Source organism: Eptatretus burgeri, chromosome 8, assembly GCF_056783735.1.
Source record: "Eptatretus burgeri isolate ZD-2024b chromosome 8, Ebu_testis_v1, whole genome shotgun sequence".
NCBI classification, from domain to species: domain Eukaryota; kingdom Metazoa; phylum Chordata; class Myxini; order Myxiniformes; family Myxinidae; genus Eptatretus; species Eptatretus burgeri.
The window spans coordinates 108,399,794-108,423,770 of NC_140968.1; positions in this window are offsets into that span (position 1 = coordinate 108,399,794).

Consider the following 23,977-nt stretch of genomic DNA (forward strand, 5'->3'; position numbering starts at 1 on the left):
GTCGGTGAGGACGATCGACGCAGGAAGCAGCTGCATGGGTCTCTGAGCCTTAGTGTTGAGTGCCGCTCACGGATTGCCTGGCTTACGTTTGTCCTACTACAAGAGAAGTGACTTGGTGCCATTTTGCACATATCTGCATGTGCTGGTGGAAGCACCTCGATTCCAAGTTCCACAAAGCCCACCTCTGGGCCAAGCTAAGTACAAGAATACTCGAATGGAAGGGTTTTCTTTTTATTTTGTTTTCCCTTTGTATTCAAGTCCGTATGCAGAGGCGCCTCGACCTAGACTTTTATTTACTTGACGTTATCATCATTACCTTTTGATTATTGTCCTTCGTAAAAAATATTTGCCTATTTTCATTAAATGTGTTCATTTTCAGTCACTGTATCCATGTATTTGTGGTGGGGTTCGAGTATAACCCCCCCCCCTCCGCGGGTGCATTCATTTCTGTGCTGTGCTCCTCCGTCCCTCCGCCATTGCGCCCCTTTCCTGTGAGCTCGCATTAATCTCAGAGGATCAACGTGTCCGCCTCCTATTAATAAGGAACCGCTCGACCAACCAGGGGTTGGCGGTGTTAGTCGCTCATCACCAGAATTTGAGTCGGGAGGTTTAGTCCATGGGCCCAGGCCAGAAATTCCACTTGTCGGTACCATCTCAGGAAACCAATCCTAGTTATGATTTTTGAATTGGTGTATATATATATATATATATATATATATATATATATATATATATATATATATATATATATATATATATATATATATATATATATATATGTATGTATGTAGATCATATTTTGATGTTATAACCATTGCGGACAGGCAGCTTATAGTTAACCTGGGCCGCCAGCACCGTGACAATATGTTCAATTGTTTTCATTTTCAAATAAGATTGAGTGTCTTCAGGTTGGAATAGCAATGATTGAATTTGAATGAAGCGATTTGCTTTTATCATTAACCTCCACCATCGAAGATCGGAGGTGACTGTTTTCACCCCTTTCTGTTTGTTTGTTATCTTGCCAAAACGAAGTTTTTGCAAGATATGTTATTCAGCTTGTATGTTTTTTTGTTTGTTTGTTTGTTTGTTTGTCTGTAATCACGTATAAAAAATTCTGCAGAGCACAGTTATCATTGGAAATTTTTGTAACTTCGCATATCAGAGGCCTTTAGAGGTCCCTTTCAGTGCACAAAATTTTGAAGGTCAAAGTCAAAGGTCAAGGTCACTTTGTCGCAAATCAGGGGAGTCGACGAAACCCTTATTTTTTGAGTAATTTTGATCGGATCGTCTTCAAACTTCATGGGGATATAGTTCATGGTCTGGCGCTCAGCTAATTAATTTTTGGTGGCGATTGGCCTTGACCTCATATGTTTTTTGTTTTTTTTTGGTCTGTAATCACGTATAAATCACTCTGCAGAGCACAGTTATCATTGGAAATTTTTGTAACTTCGCATATCAGAGGCCTATAGAGGTCCCTTTCAGCACATAAAATTTTGAAGGTCAAGGTCAAAGGTCAAGGTCACTTTGTCGCAAATCAGGGGAGTCGACGAAACCCTTATTTTTTGAGTAATTTTGATCGGATTGTCTTCAAACGTCATGGGAATATAGTTCATGGTCTGGTGCTCAGCTGATTAATTTTTGGTGGCGATTGGCCTTGACCTTCATGGTTCGTGCCTCAGGGCAAACATATTTGACCCCAAGGTCAAATTTTCAAGTTTTAGGAACCATATCGTGTAGTACCTCAAATTCAACACCTCGATGAGTGCTTTCTAGATATGTCAAGCTTGAGACATTATGACGTCATTTGGTGACGTTATGAGGCAAAAGCATATTTTTCATGGTTACTCTGTAGAACGATTCTCATCGGAATCTCTCGTAGGCAGATATTCCTCAAGGAGTCGCTCCTGGTGGATAGCAGCTCTGTTCACCTCAGTGTGACCTTAAAGAAGTCACACATGGTCACCTTTTGGCAAGATACGGGTCATTTGTGTGTTTGTTTGTTTGTTTGTGAACAGTATTACGGAAAAACTCCTCGACGGATTTCGACGAAACTTGGTGGGGGGTCGGGGGGATTAGGGATGGTCCAAGGATCATGCCATTAGATTTTGGATTTGGTCCAAAATCCAATATGGCCGTGATGGTGGCTATTTTGAAAAAATATTTTAATTTTTTTTTTTTTTTGCATTTCTACATGTTTTAAGTGATTTCCAACCCCCTCCCCCAAAAAAAAAAAATTGTTAGAGAAAAAAATTTTTGCAACTTTTTTTTTCAACAAAATTTGGATTTTTTTTTTGCATTTCTCCATGTTATAAGTGATTTCCAACAAAAAACATGCCAAAATTATAATTGCGGCTGATTTTGGAACTTCAGGTGGATATACCCACGTAAAATCAATTTCTGTCAAAAGGAATCTAGTTATGACAAATGAATTGAGGATGCAAAAGTTAAAAGTAAAAGGGAAAGTTGCAAACTATAACTCTGTGAGCACTGTTGACTTCAAATTGAATGAATATCAGGATATCAGGTTCACTTGAGTGACCAAGCAGTATTGGCGGCAGAGGTTTTGCACTCTACCGAGTGCTCCCCCTCTAGTTAATGTCTTGAATATGTGTCATTAAATACTTGCGTCTTTAAATACAGGGTACCTGGAGCAAAGTTGTCATTAATTGATTAATTAGTGTTACGTAAGGGCATTGGCAACACTCCCTCCCACCTCCCCCCTGTAACACTCCATAATGCTTGGATATATACCCCAAGTACCCCCACCCCTCCCCCCCATGCATTACGTAATTTTTGAATGGCCCCATTTCCTCAGCTGTTCTGTCCATCTTCTTCTTTGCCATTTGATTATAATTATTTCTAATCTCCGTGATCACGTCAGCTTTTAATCGCTTCATTCAGGCTTTGGAAGATAAAAGGAGAGCATGGGGGGAAGGAAGATGAAATGTATTTTACTCTCACTGGAGGAAAGGATATTGCATTTGGGTCAGTTTGTCCATCTGTTTGTCTGTCTGCACAGAATGCGAGGAGGTGCATTCATTCCATTCAACCCCCATATACGTTCAGACTCCAAGACCCTTTAGATTAACGGTTCTCAAACTGAGGTATGCGTGGGATCACCAAAAAAAAATTTTTCCAAATAGCATCCGTTTTTTTAGCACACCTGGACTTTAGTCAGGTGACCTCATGTGATCGAGCAGTGTCCGTAAACACTTCAATCATTATCACTTGAACCAAGCACACAATTTTGATGAAACTTGGCCATAAGCTTCATATGCAATGCATATTGACCACGTCAAAATCTGCCCCCCAAATACTTATTTCGGGAGGGGGGGGTTGAACCTCCCCCCCCCCTCACGGAATAGGTATTTGCTCTCTTCTTTGAAACTACATGCACAATTTTGTACGCAAATAATGTGCAGTATATTAATGTTTAAAGGGCACACGTGAACTTTGTGCTTCAATTTAAATTTGATCTGACGTCGCATAAAAAAACATTGAATTACAGTATTTTTCTGTCGAAGCAACATCAGCACCAACGAGGCTAATTCACACCCTATTTTGGTGGATGCGAAACAACGTAATAACTTGTCATTATTGCCTTCATGACCATCAAATGACCAGGTTTTCTACATTATAATTTTTAAATCATTGAATTTGCCGTAAATATTCTTGAGGAAATATACGGTATAATTGTATCGGAACTGTCCTGTAACAAAATAACATTAAATACTTGAAGGGCTCTATTCGTCATTGCGACATCACCAGATATGCCTCTGTCCACATCATTACATCCTCATAATACTTGTATCAAGTTTGATTATGTAACTCTGAACCCAGATTTAAAATATTAAATAATTCTGGTTGCCAGACTATGCATTCGATCAGGTTGAAATTTAAAACATACATTCCCAATGACTACTCGATCATAAATAGCTGCGATGTTTAACGTCGATTGATGAAGCAATTCAAGAGAGAATTTTTTTTAGATTTTCGTTCAAACCAATATGCCTGCCAGACCATGCGACCTATTAATTATTTGTGAATACCCTGGTATTCCCAAGGCTTGGAGAACATCTGGGTGAGGTTTCCCTTTGATCTGTCAAGCTGTTCGGGAGAAGAGGATTTTTAAAGATTTGAGGGTAAATTCAATATGGTTGTCAAACCATGTGACCTATGATGTCATCGTTGGAGAACTTTTTGTTCCTCATGGATAGGCAATCATACCTCTAAAGTTTTGCCTCGATCTGTTCAGCTTTTTGGGAGAAGATTTTTGAAGGGTTGGATGTTACAAACAATATGGCTTCTGAACCACGTGACCAATGACGTCATCAATTTTTTCCCCATGCAATTTAGCCCAAGATGACCATCAAAAATTTTCATGTTGAAAATTTTTAAAGCATTCGACGTTTGCATTTATGACGTCATAGCAAAGCCACCTATAACACCATCAAAAAATAATCACACTTGTTTTCCATGGGAAGTACTTCACATGTGCCAAGTTTCAATTCTTTCCATGGAGTGGTTTCAGAGATGCAGGGGTCCAAAATTTTCCTTTTTTCCAACATGGCTGCCACTTTGATCACATTGCAATACAAAATTACGTCTATATGTATGACCATTGACATAATTACCATAAAACCATTCTACATCAATAGTCGCACCGATGTTCAAAATTTTGTGTCAATCGACATAAAGTGAGTGCTGCACCAACTTAGGCTTCACAGTACTGAACAAGCAAGTCAAAGATTTGTCACAATGTGTCGTATATCACAATGTGTTGTCATCTAAGAAGGCTCAAATTCATGGATCCTTCAGACATTTCGCCAGCTGCCATCCCAAATTTGCCAACAATGAACCCTCCTATTTCAAGAGGGAGGAAATTGTTCTGAAACGTGCTTGGTTTGACCATGGCGGTCAGGTGAATCAGCAAAATGAAGCTAGTCTCTGTGCCTCGTACATGGTTGCTCTGAGAGTTGGACAAGAAAAACAACCGCACACAATTGCTGAAATTCTGGTACTGCCATGCTGCAAGGATGTTGTTCCTTGCATCTTGAGAGAGTGCAGCAAAAAATATGAACATTGTGTGTGCCACTGTCTAATGACACTGTGCATCGAAGAGTCTGTGATTTATCAGTAGACATCCAACAGCAAGTGATAGCGAAAATCGAAGAAGCCCCCCTGGGTTATTTTTGCGATTCAACTTGATGAGTCAACCAACATCTCTAACTGTGCTCAGCTGTTAGTCTATGCACAGTACATGAAGGACTCGGATTTCAAGGAAGAATTCCCTATTTTGTCACCCTTTGCAATTCACGACGAAGGGAGAAGACATCTTTGAGGCAGCGTCAAACTTCTTTGAACAATAGGGGCTCTTATGGGGAAATGTTGTGGGATGTATGACAGATGGAGCCCCTGCAATGCTGGGATGTCATTCTGGATTAGAAGCGCTGGTGAAAGTGGCCAATCGCAATGCAAGCAAGCTGCACTGCATGATTCACCACTCTGCATTAGCTGTAAAGACTCGGCCTCCAATGCTCAAAACCGTACTTGAGGATGTCGTGGCCATGGTGAACTTCATTAAATCCAGTGCTTTGAACACGAGGATGTTCTGCCTCATATGTCGAGGCTTCAATGCTGAGGAAGAGTAGCTCCTTTTCTACATGGAGGTAAGATTGCTTTCGAGAGGTAACATGGTTGCTTGAGTTGTGCCACTTAAGGTAGAATTAAAAGAATTATTTGACAGGTGTGAGAAGGGAAAATCCAAGCAGTTCAGAGATAAACCGTCAGATGACAGGTGGATCACAAAGCTGGCTTACCTCAACAATATATTTTCTCGTCTCAACACACTCAACAAATCACTCCAAGGGCCCTCCACTACTGTGCTTGACTTCTCCGACAAAGTTTGACCTTTTCTGATGAAGCCATGGCTATGACAAGAAAAAGTCAAAGTGGACCACTTGGATGTCTTTGAGAACATGACTGACAGCTCGTCGGCCCTCCGTGAATAGCAAGTGGATGAGATCGGTGTCTACATCCAAGATCACCTACTTTCCTTCAGTCAGGAGTTGCATTACTGTTTTGCAGTCCTCAGTGACTTGCATTGTCAACTCATTCAAAATCCACTCAAGATGGATCCTAGATCCCTTTCAGATGAATTGCAGGACAAATTTGTCGATCTGGTCAATGACTCAGCACCAGAGATGCTTTCAAGAGTTTGTCATTGACAAGCTTTTGGTCAACAATGGCTATGTCATACCCATCTCTGCCAAAATAATGTATGAAAAGTTTTCTGGTGTTTCCTTCTATCCACCTACCTCTGTAAGCAGGCATTTTCCACATTGTGCAACATTAAAAAGCCGGTAACCTTCCCGTCTCAGTGCAACATGCCATGAGAGTGTCCCTTTCAAAGACTGAGAGAAGAATTGATTTGTTGCTGGTGAAAACCAAGCCCATCTTTCACATTAAGTATTTAGTATATGTGTTGTTTGTGTTGGATGATATTTTTTCTCTGATACATTTGTTTGGCAAAGAGTTGGGGGGGGTGACCAATGCTGAAAGACCACAAGGGGTACGGAAAAAGAAAAAGTCTGAGAACCCCTGCTTTAGATCATGTTAGATCATTTTTTTGTGTGTACATCATCGAGGCTTGTGGAAGAGCTAGTACTGGTACACTGAATGGATCAGAACGCAACGGCACAAAAGGAACAGTCGAGAGAGTAGGAAATACCAACAGCAGAGCTGAAGCCCAAGACAGAGGGAGGCAGACAAACAATGGGTGTGGAGAGGAATTGGGGGCAGGAGAGGATGCATTGGGGATACAAGATGGGTACAAAAGGAAACTCTAAGGATGGAAAACTGGAAATTTGGAAGGAGGAGGGATTGGTTTATGGAGGAGTTAACGAGGGTGGAAAAGATCATGGCCTTGAATTGGGGACTATCTGTGATGGTGCTGACCCTTTAACATCCCCAAGATCCTTTAAGACTCCATGGCCACCCATAAAAATGTGTACAAATCTGATTAGGAGTGACGGGTTTTTGGCACTTCCCAGGAACTCTCAAAAACAAAATACGAGATGCCAGACTTCACCTTGTTCTATTTTGGCAAGAAATGCAAGCATACATTGTTGTGTTCATTTTGGTTCTAAGAACATCCGCCGACAATGTATATAATTGGCTTTTTTTTCTTCAAAATGTTTTTTTTTCTTTCTGTATAATCAAGCATCAAATAGGAGCAACCTAACCTTGACAGTGTATTGCCCAAATGCCATGCTGTCAGAGTTGTATGTATGAAAGTACAGTAAATACCCCAAACATGCAAAAATAACTCTATGGTCATTATCACTGCATGCTTGTCCATCCAAAAGTTGTACTTGGAAGGAGTTAAAATGATTGAGGATATGAAAATGAAGGTTTTATGCATATATTAATGCTTCTCCATAAGTTTCATTGAAGTTCTGGAACTTTGATTGCATGGGCATGATGAATCGTTTGCAGGTTACCAAGAGCTCTGTACCATATGCGGCAGTTTGCCTGAACTACAGTGCCCACAGTGCATGATGCTGCTTTGTCCTGAATGTGATGCAAGACAACACCAGCACCCATGCCGCACCACACATTCTCGCTCGCCACATGTGCTTTCGGGTGAGAAACAGTAATTGGGTTTTGAACTTGGGATTGCAACATCATATGGCAACCTAAACGATGCATCTCCTTCCAAAGCCATGTAACCTTCATCTTCTTTGTCCGAACCCCAACTCGGCTTTATCATATTGTTCTCGCATTTGAACCTTTTCAGATGGGTTCAAACAATGACAAGTTCCTATTTATACAAGGAAATATGTGGTGGTGGAATGAAACTTACAAATGATGTCATCAACCCTCCCTCCACCTTGACCTCATTCTTGACCTGTTCCTATTTTCAATCACCTCCTTGAACTTATATTGTTGCGGATTTGGAAACCATGTGCACACAAACAGACAGCAGTCCCTCAGCTTAGTTATTTCGATAAGTATGTGTTTATAGTTTGAATCCTTCCTTCTGTCTTATGGGAATTTCATGTGTGCGCTACAAGTTACTTTGGTAGTGAGGTTTTTAAAATATCTTTAAATCTTCATCCTTCGTTTTCGCACCATCGCCATCCATCGCCCACGTGCAACGTGGTACATACAGGGGTGAGGTTCCCTCTGCCCACCGTGAGCTCGTCCAATCAACGGCAGCCACGAGTCGCCCGACGACCCCTCGTCCAATCTGGAGGCGAGTACCTCAGAGTGTTTCTTTCGATCTGCGGGGGAGGGTAAGTACAAGAGTGATCGTGCCAACTGCAGAGTGGTGGTCGACGAGGTGGCGAGCAGTCGTAAAAAGCAAGAAAGCAAGAAGGTTCGCCCGGTCGTGATCAGGAGACGGAGAAGGATAAGAAGCCTCGTCGGGTGCTTGTTTGGTCCGTTCCCGTGCTGGCTCAGCGCGTCTGCCTCACCTGGTGTGGCTTGATCAAGGAAGCTGTTTCGGGCTTGATCGCCAGACGGCTGGTCATCTCTCACTCGTCCGCCTTCATGCTGGCTGGCGTCCGACGCTCTTTCCCTCGTCCCTGGCGCTTGGGGCTGCGTTGTTGGCGACGGGTTCGAGTCCCGCCACCGGACAAGCTCGACCAGACCGCTTGAGGCATGCAGGTGCAAATAAAGACCGTGGCCTGTGTGTGTGTGTGTGTGTGTGTGTGTGTGTGTGTGTGTGTGTGTGTGTGTGTGTGTGTGTGTGTGTGTGTGTGTGTGTGTGTGTGTGTCGCCAGTCTTGTAAGTAGAACTATATAAGTGTTTTCCTTTCATTGTAAATTGCCTGCTTATTCGTGATAATTCCGCTCTGTGTCTCCCCTCCCCGATTACCATTATAAACAAGTGGTGCCAAGCACAACAAATCCCGCCCATTCAAGACATAAAGTTATTTTGGGGATCAAATTTAAATTTGATACATCCTTAACCTGAATGTTGATTATAAGGAATAGAATAAGGAATATTTTAGTCTTAGTTTGAAGTCAATTAAACCATTTTTGACGAAGTAATGAGCGAAAAACGATTTTGATCTTTTCGTGACCTTGACCTTGACCTTTGATCCAATTGAACCCAAAAGTTAATGGGGTCGTCCAAGGTTCATTGCCCACCTGTGGCTTAAATTTGATAGTGTTTGCGAAAGACGTTTTACCGTAAAGTTTCTAACAGACAGACAGACAAACAAACAAACACACGAACAAGCAGTCATAGACTGGTACTTACGAAATCGTCAACTTGACCTCTGACCTTGTCTAATAAAAGCTGTCTCTGGAGAAGGTAGCGACGCAAACCAGAAGTTTCTACGATGATTCTGTACCAAACCATCAACTTCTTCCGTTCTCGAGTTACCGCGGATTAACGTAACGTAAAGGTCACACTCGACGCCCCCCCCCCAAACTCGAAAGGATGCCGTGGCGAGCGCGATGACGTCAGCGCGCACACGCAAAACCTTTACGTGACTCAACGACCCGTCTGCTTGAGCGCGCTGCACCACGTGACGAGCCGTGATGCGGCGGGTGAAATATTTTTATACAATCTTAAAACGTCTCCAAAACATCCGATTTTTCCCAGAATTTCGACAACCGAGTGTTAACCGTCCTAAGCGATCGCAAGAACCGAAGACAAATTTAAAATCGAAGTTAAAACTAACTCGTAACGTCAACCGAAGTAAAAATACTCCATTTCTCCACAGGAATTTACGGAATTATTTAATATTATTTTGTAACACTGAAATTTTTAAAACAGCCGTAACTCGACGAATTGACACATTCCGCCGAACTTACCTCGATCTTCCAAACTCACGCTCCGTCAACAATACCTGTGGTAACTTTTCTCGAGTTATCATGTTTTGGATGTTTGACCTCACTGTGACCTTGACTTTTGACCAAAATCTAATCACCGCCAGTCATCACCCTCCTGAATCACATGGTGTAAGTTGACATTGGTAGCTTTTTCTGTTCTCGAGTTATCGTGCCTACAAACAAACACGCACACAAACAAACACACACAAACACACAAACAGAGGACGGAAGTCATCAATATACTTACGAACGGGACGATTACAATATCCCGCTCCCTCCCTCCGGGGGGAGGGGGGGATAATAATCCCCTGTTAAATGTTCCAGTTCATTTCTGTCCTTTCTTTGATTGACCCACCACGGTGAGGGCTTGAGAAATAGTAAGGCCGTTCGTGCCATAAGTTGTTCAATTGGACTGGTGCGACTTTGGTAACTCCCACTCGGTTACGCCGGATTTGAGTCGGTAACAGCAACTCGGTCCGGACAAAGTCGGCCGAGGGTGTGGTTCCCCGGTAGCTTGACTGCGTGGGTACTTAGGTATATTGAAATTCGGCAATTAACCCTTCCCCACGCGGTCGAGGTATTGGCATCCACGGTCCTTAGGTGAACCGTCGACTCCAGAGTTATCCGGGGTGACGACCTATAAATTCCGGATGTTTCGGTGGGAGATGACTCCATTGCTCCACCTTGTGGTCGTTGATCGCCACCGACCCCCGGCCCATAACAATATTACACCATCTCCACGATTACTCCCAAATTGGGTCAGCACCCCATCGATAGATTTTTGCTGGCATTTCCACCTGGCATGCACTCAGCACATTTAGTGCTCCTCAAACTCAACAGCAGTAGCAAACCTCCACCTGCTTCAAACCCCATCCTCGGTTTATTGTTAGAGGGAAGTACATTATATCTTATCATCATTAAGCTCAACACCAGAGGCTCCAAGGCCCAAATGTCATGTCACCTTACTGACATCGTGTGCACCCCTTTCCATCACGTCCAAGAACCAGAACAACTACTTTCAAAAAACATTATTTTGTGCTCCTTTCTTCACACCTCTATCGCTACCATTTTCTATCGTATAAACGGAGCCACGCAGGTATGTGTGTGTGTGCGTGCGTGCCTGCGTGCGTGCGTGTGCTCCAGCAATGCCAACCCTCCTGATTTCATCGGGAGGCTTCCGAAAATTCACCCAAACTCCCGCCCTTACGATCACTATCCTTATCCTCCCGAAATTTTGATATTTTTGCACTGTTCACTAATCAGAATGTACTGGTATGAGAATTGAATGAAAAGCATCGTCTGCTACGTATAGCATGTGGTAACTCCATAACGTTCGCTGCTACCAAATTGTACGTAAAAAATTGCAAATTCAAATGAGGAGCAGCGAAACATTGGGTCTGGATCTCGCTTATGCGATCATGCACTGAGATTTAGTGCATGCGGTATGTGTGCAATACAGTGCATGCGGTATGTATGCACAGTGTATATGCATGCGATACGCTCACTGCATGCAGCTGGGCCCCGTACCAGCCCGGCGGTCGCGACCACCGTGCGGTGTTTAATTTAACAGCCGCTAGAGTTCTACGAGTCGCGCTGCAGCTGTGGAACATCGACTTCGAAGTTACCGATGCTTCAAGCCCTCGATGTTGATTACGAAATGGCAGAAAAGAAGCTTACGAAGACCAAGAAATGGTCTCAGAAGTACAAGACCGAATACAGTCTCCAATACCCGTGTATTCGAAAGTCTGAAAGAGGAATTCATCATGCGTATTGTACAGTATGCAGCGTTGATATTTCAGTTGAGCACGGAGGTCGCGATGATATTCGGAAGCACGTTGGAAGCAAACGGCACACAGACATTGCAAAGGAGAGATCTTCGAGCACGAGTACCGGTACACTTCTGAATTATTTCACCAAACAAGGGACAAGCGAGGAAGAGGATGTTACCCGAGCGGAACTTCTCTTTAGTGGATTTATTGTGGAACATAACTTGCCCATATCAGTCTCAGATCATGCTGGACCTCAATTTCAAAAGATGTTTCCAGATTCAAAAGTTGCTTCAAAGTATGGATGTGCAAGAACAAAAACTTGCAAGATGTGCAAGATGTGCAAGAACAAAAAAAAAAAAAAAAAAAAAAAAAAAAAAAAGCAAGAAAAAAAAAAAAAAAAAAAAAAAGAAAAAAAAAAAGAACAAGAACAAAGAAGAAAAAAGAACACTGGTCAACAATTTTTTACTTTCTGAATGTTGTCTAGATTTCTACAAGTGAATTAGGGTATTCTGGCACTGCTGAATCAGGAAATGGCATCCGTTTCTCTCCATCAGGTCAGGTTTTTGTGCTAAGTTGATTTGAAAAAATCAGATCTTGTGACAAAATCAATTACATTTTTGTGGCATTATCAGCTGATTTTTGTCAACACATATCATCCTAAACATGTTTTTAAGAAAAAAATGTTTTGCCAACAACATTTATTGATTACATGATAGAAACATCGATTACTGTCATCTGAATGGTGGGCATTGATAAAGGTAAGTACAAGTAAATTGCATGTTGCGTCACCACTGTTCAAACTTCAGGGCTTGAACTTCCGTTTCTTCGAACTCCTGGAATGTTCAGCGGCAGGGAGGTCTCTCTTCAGATTCCAACAGTAGTCAGCCATCATGACTGCGTCCCAGCGACCCTGATACCTGGTCTCCATCTCCTTCATGTCCTGATGGAATCTCTCCCCCTGCTCGTCACTCATTGAACCCAGGTTCTCAGGAAACCGGTTCATATGTGAAAATAGGTAGTGCATCTTGATGCTCATGTTGCAGCCCAGGTTTCTGAAAGCAGTCAGCATGTTGTTGACAAGTTCTGCGTAGTTTCTGGCCTTATTGTTGCCAAGAAAGTTCTTCACTACCAAAACAAATGTCTTCCACGCTTCCAGTTCCACTTCATTCATTGAGTTTTTGAACTCTGGATCTCTGATGAGCTGACGGATCTGAGAACCATCAAAGATGCCAACTTTCAACTTCTCCATGGTCAATCCTGGAAAAGCCTGGCACAAGTAAGTGAAGCAGTCACCATCTTTGTCCAGAGCCTTGGTGAACTGCTTGATTAAGCCGAGCTTGATGTGCAGCGGTGGGAAGAGTATTCTGTCTCTCTCCACCAGAGGGTCGTTGATGACGTTCCTTTCTTTGCATGGCACCAATTCCTCCCGCACAGGCCAGTCCTTCTTCGTGTAATGCTGAGCACGGTCCCTACTATCCCACATGCACAGAAAACATGGGTACTTGGTGAAGCCAGACTGTTGTCCCAACAAAAAGTTCACCATCTTCAGGTCAACACAAATAAACCACTTATGCTGATCATAACCAATTTTCTCCAGCACGTACTTCACCGCTTCATACTTCTCCTTCAGTGTAGTCGAGTGAGCGATGGGTACAGAGGCAAACTGGTTGCCGTTGTGTAGCAGAACACATTTCAGTGATCGCTTGCTGCTGTCAATGAACAGTCTCCAATCTTTGGGTTCGTACTGTGGCACTCCAAGCTTGAGCAGAAGCGCATGTCATAAATTGGCGCATGTAGGTATTGTACATTCTTCAGAGTTCGTTATTTCAAGAAATACAACTTTTTTGTATCACATTATTACAAAATCTGCCCCATTAACTTTAGTTTTGATCCACGAACTTTATGCTTTACCTCACCAATTTTTGGAAGATTTTGAGGTTTTATGACTTCAAACTGATCCCTTTTCGACATAATCACCTAGAACTATCGTACCTGAATACTTCTTGTCATTAAAATAATTATTTCCAATTAAAACAATTATTTGACATGACATTTTACCCCCACCAACTTCTTCTAAAATGCTCCACACATGCGTACATGTGAACAAAAATGTAAAAAACGACATGTGGCCATATCTCAAAAACTTGACCTGATTGAACAAAACTAATGTGAGTTTTGGATTCAGCGCATCAGATTCGTCCTAAATCAGCTTTAAAATGCAGACAACAAATTTGTTGTTGACCAGTGTAATTGGTGAGTTGTCAAATGTTACTGCTTCATCTATTGCCGATATTGCTAGACTAGCTCCATTTAGCCTAGCTACAGACGGTAGCAATGACAGTGGTGAGGCCCAGCTATATCCTGTCCTGATTTCGTACTATGACAACAGTGCTGGGATTGTGAAGCAAGGTTTGCTAAGTTTGCCTGCGTGCAAACAAGATTCCACTGGAGAAAACATTTTCAAACTGCTTGATCATGAGTTCAGTGACAGGAAAATTCCGTGGGGAAATTGTGTTTCCTTTTGTGCTGATAATGCCTCTGTCATGGTGGGCAAGCACAAAGGAGTCGCTGCTTATATCCACAAACAAAATCCAGAGTGCAACATCATGGGATGCCCTTGCCATATGATGCACAATACGGCCAAGAAGGCGGCTCAGGCCTTACCCATTGAATTAGATGACTTTCTCATCGATATTTACTACTACTTGGACAAAAGTAGTAAACGCGTCAAAGGAGTGAAAGCACTGCAAGAACTCTGTGATGCCCCGACACACAAGATTCTGAAGCATGTCGCAACAAGGTGGCTGTCCCTTGGTCAGTGCCTAGACAGGCTGATTGAACAGTGGGAGCCACTTCGCCTCTTCTTCAAAGAAGAAGTACGAAGAAAAATGCAACCAACTGTAGCCAAGACTCTAACAACGAGCAAGAAGGACGGCACTGTATCTACTGCCAGTACTGGCACTGCAGGATCAAGCACTCGTGGAGCAGCATTCACCACTACCACTGCAGTATCTGCTGCGAAGAAGACAGCAGGGACAACACCAAAACCAATGCTGAGAGCAGGTAGCATCACCGGCCCTTCATCACGTTCATCTACAAAGCAGATTCCTTCAGAGTCGAGAAAGACTGTGATAGTCCCATCTACAGGCAAAGAAGGACCCAAGTTAAGTTCTGCTTTTGCCAAATCACTTGATAGAAGCTCAGCAAAACCTTCGAATCAGAGGTCTTCTTCCTTGGCTGCACCTACCTCAAGCTCTCTCCTCAAACGTAAAATTGGATCTGGTACTACGAGTCTGACCTCTTCTGCTGGCAGTAAACGCAAGTGTGATCGCCCTGCGGCTAAGTGTACTACGAGTTCTACAACTAAAAGCGCATCTTCCTCAAACACTGTGCAGGAATCTAGAGAAAAACGTGTCAACAGGATGTTCTTGTCTCCACAAACAAAACTCTATTGTTTCTTCCTTCGATATGCTAACAAGCTTTTTGAGAAGGGGAATCTTCTGCTCCAAAGAGACGAACCCTGTATTCATCTCCTGCACGGAGAATTGAATGGTCTTCTGAAAGATATCTTCGTATGGTTTTTGAAACCATCGGTGTCATCGGTTGCTCTGGTAAATGTACCCTTCTCTGACAGAAATCATCAGAAGAATGATGAGGACCTCATGATTGGGAACGATGCCAAACTGTATATAAGGGAACAAAGGAGTCTCAAGAAATCCACCTTCACTCTGAGTGAGTCAGACATCCAAGGTTTCTTCAGTGCAGTTCGCTCATATTATGTGAAAGCCTGCAATTATATCTTCAAAACCTGGCCACGAGATGATGAATTAGCCAAGCATGCTCAGGTGCTGGATGTTAAGCTACACCAAGAAGTGGGGTTTGACTGTGTGGAGTTTTTCATCAAGAAATTCCCCTGTCTGTTCAGTGGCGGTGATAGTGACATAGACAGTCTTGAGAGTGAATTCGCTCACTACCAGGCAGACGCCTCCATAGCTAAAATTGCTACTGAGACAGTGAGAGTGGATGAGCAGTGGCATCGGATTTCACAGCTCACAGATCCCTGCACTGGTGCCAAGAAGTATCCTAATTTGAGCAAAGTGATGAAGGGAATCTTGGTCATTCCTCATTCGAACGCATCATGTGAGCGGGCACTCAGTCTTGTACGGAAGAATCATACTGAATTTCGTCCCAATTTGAGTGTCAAAACCCTGGAAGCTCTCTTAATTGAAAAACTAGCTCATAACACCCCTTGATACCAGAGAGAATACAGCAAAGACATAATCAGAAGGGCTAAAAGAGCCACACAGCTGTCACTCAGCAAAGCTGCCATGGAAAAAGCAAGCAGCAGTAGTACCAGCCAGAAAGGTAAGAAAAATATTGCTTCTTTTGTGCTTTTTGTTAATCTTTGATTGTCCCCTAACTTACTAATATTAACATACATGTAACATTAAAAAGTGCACAATTTTCCCCTTTTTTTGTTCAAAAAGTGGGAATTCTTAACATGTTAAATGCTCCAAAATAGGGCTCAGAGGGCACTAGAGAGCATCTAGAACCCCAGAGCTTCCAGGGCCCGAAGGCGGGCCCTGGACCCCGCCGCAAGGGTCGAGCACTCCGCGCTCGAGATGTGCGCTTCGCGCACATTATTTGGTGTCGGTTGAAAATCCTCCCTAATTCTGATTTCCAAAAGTTGGCATCTCTGGTGCTCGCAAGCAATTTCCAGACTCCTCGATACCTTTAGACCCCTTGACACCAGAATGCGGGGAATAGTGGTGTCGTATAAATTTTGAAGTCATCCTGTACATTTGAACATTTATTTAATAAACAACATACACAAATACATACAAACACATACATATGCACATATGGAGGACCTGGACTCAGACTTGCTCCAGATCTCTGAAATACATGGAGAATTATAATTTCTTCTATACCGTTCAGTGAGACACAGCTCTATCATTTTAAATGCTAGTGTAACAGTTTGTCAGGTTGATGTATTTCCAGGTGGAAATAATTTCCAGCTTTTGTGCAGCAATCTGCTTTATTTTAAAGGATTATAATATAGATATTTCAAGACCAGATGTGTAGACTCTCTCCCAGCACAGGAATGCCGTCAAAACTGAAATCCTTTGGGCACCAAAATGGATCACATACAATTTATGGTATGGAAGGTGAAAGATCCAACTGTCTTTTTGCAGGCTCGTGAATATAAAGCAAGAAGTTTTTTTTTTGAATACATCTGGACATTTCCTTAGACCAACATTCTTAGTTGTGTTGTAATAACATTCCTCTGTCCAGCTTGCTGGTACCTTATATTTTATCATGTCATAAAATCCCTTTGTAAGTAAAATATATTTAAATAATAGACAATTATTTTTTTCTGAATCTAGCTTGGTGGAAAAGTCAGCCTGCTCATTACATTTTTTAATAGTCAGGTCGATCTTTCCATACAAAGGGAAGATATGATTATGTTAATTAAAATATAAATGGATACATGTTCAAGCACATATAATCATATTGTTATGGCTATGGAAATTCGCAATACACCATAAAGGGTCCTTAGATCAGTTATGACGCTAAGTTTATGTGCAGATAGGTCCCCACCATTGTTTAAAGGGGATTCTTCGTGTTCACCAGGCTGCGACCCTTTGAGATAGCCGTTTTTCTTTATCTATCGTTATTTTGAGCCACCATTGCAACAAACCTCCACAAAAACAACAACCGCCACCAACGACACCACAATGCCCACCACGCTCACACCACCCCCACAACAATCACCACCATCTTCGCCACTACGCCCGCTTACGAACGCCATCCTCCGCGGACCACGGTAAGACGGTTTGTCAAAATCAAAAGACGCGTCAAAAGACGCGTCGGAAACCGTCCGAGAAGGATTGGCAGAACAAAAGCTCTTGTGAAGCCTGTGGGGTTTTTTTCCCGCCTATTTTCCCCGTGCTTGGTGTGAAGGGAAGGGGGAGGGCAGCTCGCTGCCGATTGGTGGATGTGAGGCGGTCGGGGTGAGGGAACGCCCCTTTTCGTGAACCTTCTCGAAGGGAGGCAGAGCCGAAAACGGGGAGGAGCGAAGGCCGGAGCCCCGCGCTATATAAGGCGGACCGCACGCGGGGCTCGCTCTCTCTTGGTGGTCGGGGTCGAGCTCTAGTCTCTCTTGGTGGTCGGGGTCGAGCTCTAGTCTCTCTTGGTGGTCGGGGTCGAGCTCTCTTCTCTCTTGGTGGTCGAGGTCAAGTCCTTTTTTGTCTGGGTTGTCGACATCTTCCTCTCTGTCGGGGTCATGCTGGCTCTCTCTCTCTCTCTCTCTCTCTCTCTCTCTCTCTCTCTCTCTCTCTCTCTCTCTCTCTCTCTCTCTCTCTCTCTCTCTCTCTCTCTCTCTCTCTCTCTCTCTCTCTCTCTCTGGGTGGTCGAGGTCGAGCTCTCTCTCCCTCCCTCTCGTCTTGGCATTGAGCAACCTGTCGGTGAAGGCGCGAGCCGGTGGCGAGTCCGGGCGACGCCTCGGGGACGCGGACGGGAGGCGCCGCAGGCGGTCTGTGGTGGACCTGCGCGTGTGGACGAGGAGAGTGCCGGAGAGGGTTCACCGGCCGCAGAAGGGAGGTTTTCTTTTCTTTGGGCTTTTGTATGTGTGTTTGTGGCGCCAGTCCGTGAAGTAAACCTGTTTAAGTGCCTGTACATTTAATGCTATAGTCAGTCGCAACGTCTTTCATTTCTTGCTGTACATATTGTATGACTGCCCTTGCTTGTTTGTGTTCTATGTGTAATAAATGTGCTTGTGGAATGTTTCCCGTTCGTTGCGTCCTTCCCCTCTTTTGAAAGTGCCATCTTGAATCGTGGAATGATGAGTAGTGGGTTTTGAACGCCCGGTAAAGAGAATCGGAATCGTCGAGGTTGGCGACAGCACCGCTCAGTTATCCCTGTAGTACGGAACGAACCGCTTAAGCGGTTCGTGTCCTAAGCCGACCTGCGGCGTGGTGCAACCTCTCGGAAGGTTAACCGCGCGGGTATTTAGGTATATCGACATTCAGCGATTCTCCCTATTTCGCGCGGGTAGAATGCGGACTGGGTTGTGGTGAGGTCGAAAGACCCACCCGTGACTAGCTCCTGGCGGTACTTCCAGGAGGGTCACTACTGAATTGTCCGTCCGGTGGGTGACGCGGTTGCGATTGGAGTTACAAGGCCGATCGCACGCCAGGCGGACCAGAATTCGTAACAATATCATATTTGAGTACATTTTCTATTTCAGATTTTATACATTTATTTTAATATCAAGTTTTAATCATCAGCATTTTGTTATTGTTTTTATCACCCTTAAACCCATTATGCTAATTTCGGAGAAATTGCATCGACAGTGGCATGCACCTGTAATCCGGCTACTCGGAGTGTGGGGTTGGGGGATTACTTGAGGATAGGAGCCGTGTGTTGTGCCGTGCTAATAGACAGTGTGTTCCTAGTTCGGTTTTGTTTCAAAAATCGTGCTATTTTGTGAGTATTTTTGTCGACGTTCTTACCTGGTGTTTGAGGCCTAGGCCTAGGCTTGAGGCCTACCAGTTCCACTCGGTGTTCGATCGTTTTTTTTTTTTTTTTGTTTGTTTTTTCTCCCCATTACCTTCAATTTCTATCCTGCCCATTACCTTCAATTTTCATCCTCCCCACTTTCCAAACATCCCCCATTCTCCCAACTAATCTCTTTCTTATCTCAAAATAAATAAAAAAATAAAAAAATATATACCCAACAACAACACGCTCACCTTCTCCCGATTCTGCTTCTTCTTCTTCCTCTTAACTTCCTCCTCGTCTTCTTCCTCGATTTTTTTTTTTTTACACTTCCATGACCTAATCTGTTGAGCTCTCTCATACATTAATATTAACAACAAAAACGATCTTGTAATGCTTCATCTTCCTCTCTCACACATGTGGAACTCTTTACTGTTTCACAATGCACTACTCTTCTGCTATTTTAACAGACTGCTCTCATTTCGACCTCTCCTTCATTCCTTGCCTAAAAAATTCAACTATTACAGCGCTTCTTCTCTCCATTCTCTGAATTCGCCTTCATTGCATCCATCAAGAATTGTGTTAAATCGCATCTCTGACCTAAAACATTTAAAAACCACAGTTTGTCATGGATGCTCGCTTTCCATCAACCATTCTTTTTTTCCAACTTCAGTGCCAACTCACCCCCCTCACCCCTCACTCTCACTCTCAAAGCAACCATCCCACTCTTCTCCCTCCAAGCCTCCCTCTCACCTCTCATAAAAATTCCCCCCTCACCTTTCTCCCACCTTTCATCCCCCTCACTCTTCCTTCTCTAAGTTGCCCCCCCTCTCATCCACCAACCTGCCTCCCTCCACTGCCCTCTCACCTCCATCTCTTCACTCCACCTCCTCAAATCCTCAACTGCCTTCTTTCTTGTCTCTTGTCACCCCTCTCCCCCAGCACCACAGAGCCTTTTCTCCTCCTCATTCGGCCCCTCCCCTCGCTATTCTGCAATACCCCACACTCTTTCAGCAACCCTCCCTACCTCCCCCCTCGTCCCTTGTCCTACCCTCCCCCTCCCCCTCCACCTCCTGCACCCAAAGCCTCCTCCCCTACCTCTTCATTAAAGGGTGGACCTCAAATATCTGGAGCCTTCGCTCAAACCTTTCAAATCTTTCCATACAGGTTGCCACTGACAAACCAGACATTATCTGCCTAACAGAAACTTTCCTCTCCCAAGACGTGTCTGACTCCCAAGTATCTCTCCCTGGCTACTCCCTCTTACGGTATGACAGACCTGAGCCTCGTCCTGGTGGAGGTGTTGCTCTCTTCATCAAAGACTCTATTCCTCACTCTCCATGCACTGCTCTCACTCCCCCACACCCCCAGGAATACCTCTGGCTTCGGCTTCCCCTCCAATCCCTCCTCATGTTTATATGTGTACTGTACCGTCCACCGAACAGTGATGACTCCATCTACACCTCACTATCCGAAAACATGGACCATCTTCTATCTTCTCATCCAAACTCTCTCTTCCTCTTATGTGGTGACTTCAATTGTCATCACGCCAGTTGGCTAGGTGTGGGTACCTCTCTCACCTGCCATGGCACCTCAGCAAAAGCTTTCTGCGACTCATTGGGACTGACTCAATCGGTCAACTTCCCGACCCGGATCTCAACCAATGGTACTCCATCTCTTCTGGATCTGATTTTGACAAATTTCCCTGACAATATCTGCTGCTCTTCCTTCGCTCCAATTGGTTCTTCTGACCACGTCCTTGTTAAAGTAGACATCTCTCTGGCTGTTATCAGAGAACCACCTCACCGCCGTCGAGTCTGGCATTTCACTCAAGCCGACTGGCAGGGTCTCCGAGCAGCCATCAAACTTACAGACTGGTCTCCTATCACTACTTTCTCAAACATCAACTCATCCTGGGAATTCTTTCAAAGAAACTTGCTCTCCCTCATGCACAGATTTATCCCCTCTCGTGTTCAGTTGTCTTACCCTTCCTCCCGCCCTTGGTTTACTGAAGCTTGTGGCGAGGCAGTTGTCCTGAAACAACTTGCCTTTGCCTCATGGAAAGCAAACCCAACTGAGTGCAATCTCAGTTCTTTCCACAAAGCTCGGAACAAGTGTGTATCTACCCTCAGGAGAGCCAGAAAACAACATCTTTCTCATCTCAAGTCTGAACTCTCAAACCTCTCTCCCTCCTCAAAATCCTGGTGGCGTTTAATCAAATCTGTTTCTGGTGTATGTTCCCCCTCCATCCCCTCCCTTACCTCAAATGGCCGCACTGCTGATTCCACACGTGATAAAGCTGAATGTCTAAACTCAGTGTTTGCAGCTAAATCTTGTGTCCTAAACGCATCACTATCTCTACTCACTTTACCCAGTCGCACCCAACTGTCCCTGGACTCTGTATCCTTTTCTCCTGACAAGGTGGAGAGCTTGCTTTCAAACCTTGAGTCAGATTCTGCAACCGGTCCAGACGGCATCAGCCCACGTGTCCTCAAAGCCTGCTCTTCTGCTGTTGCTCACCCTCTCTGTTCTATTCACCCTCTCATTTGCCCAAGGTCATCTGCCATCTACTTGGAAATCTGCTAACATCACTGCTCTGCATAAAAAGGTGCAAAAACAGATCCCTGTAACTACAGACCAATCAGCCTTCTCCCAATCATCAGCAAGGTTATGGAATCCATCATCGCTTCAGATATGAAATCCTTCCTCTTCTCCAATGGTTTGATTTCCAATCATCAATTTGGTTTCAGACCAGGTCACTCTACCCTGGATATGCTGCTTCTGCTCTCCCATCAATGGATGGAGGTCCTCAATGCCAGACAGGAAATCCGAGCCGTATCCCTGGACATATCACGTGCTTTTGACACAGTCTGGCACCCTACCCTACTCACCAAACTCTCTTCCCATGGTATTCAAGGCCATCTCCACTCATGGCTCGCAGACTTCCTCTCCTGTCGCAGTCAACGTGCTGCCCGAAATGGAGTTCTTTCATCCCCTCTTCCTGTGCAGGCTGGAGTTCCTCAAGGTAGCGTTCTGGGCCCTGTTCTTTTTCTGGTTTTCATCAATGATCTCTCGGACTCTCTGGAAAATCCTCTATTTCTCTTTGCCGACGACTCCACCCTCTGCCGTACCATCTGTCATCCCTCAGACTGGCAAGCAGCAGCTTCTTCGCTCACTGCAGATCTGGATAAAATCACAAACTGGTCCAACACATGGAACATGTCTTTCAATCCAGACAAATCTCACACTCTCACTATGTCTCTTCGAAAGGACCGTTTAGAAAACCCCCCCATCCACTTTCTCAACAATCCTCTGGAAGAAGTCTTTACTTTCAAGCTTCTGGGTCTCACTATCTGCCATGACCTTTCCTGGGAAAGTCACATTTCCAACCTCGCCTCAAAAGCCAGTCGCCGACTGGGAATCCTCCGTCGTGCAAAGTCCTTCCTCGGCCCTCTTGAGCTCCTGACCACTTACAAAGCTTTTGTCCGTAGCCTGATGGAGTACTGCTCTCCCCTCTGGGCTGGTGCTCCTGCCTCCCACCTTTCTCGGCTTCACGCTGTCGAAACCAGGGCATTTAAGATCATCGGCATCTCCCGCAATGAAGCTGAGTCTTTGGGCCTCTCACTCAATCACCGCAGGTTGGTCGGTGGTCTTTCTGTCTTCTACCGTCTCCTCTCCAGCCTCGCCCCCCTGCTCTCTCTGCGATTTGTCCCCACCACATTTCCACAGGGCGCTCAAGGTCCGCCAACAACCCCCTTCTGGTAAAACTACCAAAATCACGAATCACTGCTCATCTTCACTCTTTCATTCCTCTTTTTTCCTGCCTTTGGAATAAACTTCCTCACTCTATTCTTTCCCATTCTTCCCTCCAGGCTTTCAAAACAGCTGTTCACCACCACCTCTTATCTTCCCCCATCCAAATCCTCGATCTTTTCTACCCCCGATAATCCACCCAAGCCCACTTCCTTCAATTCCCCTGCTTTCCTTCCTGAAAGTCCCTGTAATGTCCATCTTCTCTTCGCCATGTTCCCCGTCCCATCCCCATCCCTCTCCCTTCCGTATCCCACAGTTCACCTAATGTGTCTGTTCCCCACTGTTTTGTCCCTTCCACTCCCGCCCCTCTTGTCTCATGCCTCGTTGCTGTGCATTGTGTGTTAGCTCTCATACGAGCCTCGACCAAGGTATACAAAAAAAAAACGTACAAAGCAGCCCAGCTGATACGGCAGGACCCAACCTCAATTGTCAGGTCAAGCCAGATCAGATCTGTGACTTGCTTCAGGTATCATGTAAAACCTGTACTAACCTGATTATGATCGAGTGTTGGCGACTAAACCGGCTCCACCCACCTTGTCCCCCTGGTGTGGAGGGTGTATGGACATGGACACCCAGCATGATTAAATAATAAACCTGCCAAAGGGCGGAGGAACACCTTATGAGCCAAAATCCATCCATATCTGGTGCCAACTGCGTCTGCAGACGTCCTTCTGTAGTTGGTTACCTTCCCAAGGAGGTTGGTGGCAGGATTTGCACTCCGGCCACCACAAAACACTTCCCTTTGCAAAACACACTGCATTGTGTGTTGGAGTGATGCTGAGGCGTCGTCTACCAGACGGCAGTCTTCTCGGGTTAACCTGAAGCAGTCCCTTCGGGTGAGTGTCGAGAATGTCCTATCCCTCAGAGATGGAGATGGGCCAGGCAAAGTCCCACGTGGCAAAGAGAAAAGTTCCACTTGACAGAGTAAAGTCCATGTGCATGTGTGCATCTGTTAGGGCGTGTGCACTGTGCATTGTGCACTGTGTGCTGTGTTAGAAGTACTATAACTAAAGCTTCACATCTTGTTCATGAAAGGCATTATTTGATGGA